Below are 998 nucleotides of genomic sequence, written 5' to 3'. Positions count from 1 at the left end.
TGATTTTAATGTGACAAAGAAACGAAGCAGGTCAGGTGGTGGCTGGTAGATGTGTGCTATGGAGCATAACAAAATTCCCATGACTTTGGGCTACAAATAGTTGATCACTTTGTGAATCAAAGCTAAGGTAAGTCACATTCTCCTGGTGTCCTCACAAACAGGAACTTTATGTGAGATGAACCTTCCTTCACCCCTATCAACTAGAGGTCCTACTGAATGTAAATACCAAGGACTTTCCTGTAAATCTGAATCTTAATGACTGACCAAATCAAGATGTTAACTTGTAATCTTGCTAAGTATTATTTCTGTACCTGTCTTTGATGTACAAATGCACTTTTGAAATGTATATTCTAGATGGATGGTCTCAGACAAGCTTGAGATGTTGTAAATAAATAAATGTATTTGCAGAATGTGTTACGACTCTTTTTTGCAAAGTTAGTGGGTAACAAACATTGGCATCTTTGTTGTTGCACGCATTTACTAAAACCAGGGGTGTTTTAATGTACAAACATTTAAGTGGCTACAAGGAATACAAGTTGCCACTACATGTAAAGAAATTAAATGTGAAAGATTACAGGATTTGGGGGTAGCAGTTTATCTTGGAATTCATTCCTGAAGTACAGCAGCTGAAGCAGTCAGATGGTAAGCGTAATTTGTGTAGAACAAAGGTAGTCAGAAAGACAAGGTACTTATTTGGAAACTATAAAGTAAGTAAGAAGGAGATGAGGTCTAAATCATTTAATAGTAACAGCAATTCCATTATTGAAACCTTTAGTTTTCTAAATCTAATGTTCTCACTTGGGAAGATAAGAGTTTCTAGAAGTGAGTTAGTTTGTGTTTTGTATTTCAGAAAGAAGTATTGTAGCAGAATACCAGAACAGCCACCTAACCAGCGTGGGGTCTAATAAAATTACCTTTTAAAATAGGCTGAAGGCACAAGTTATTAGGAAGTCATCAGAATCGGATGGAAAAATATCAAGGTATTTTGAGAATGAAGT

Source organism: Mesitornis unicolor, unplaced genomic scaffold, assembly GCF_000695765.1.
Source record: "Mesitornis unicolor isolate BGI_N332 unplaced genomic scaffold, ASM69576v1 scaffold44388, whole genome shotgun sequence".
In the NCBI taxonomy this organism is placed as follows: domain Eukaryota; kingdom Metazoa; phylum Chordata; class Aves; order Mesitornithiformes; family Mesitornithidae; genus Mesitornis; species Mesitornis unicolor.
The sequence above is the reverse complement of the archived record's forward strand: the minus strand, read 5'-3'. Positions refer to the sequence as shown.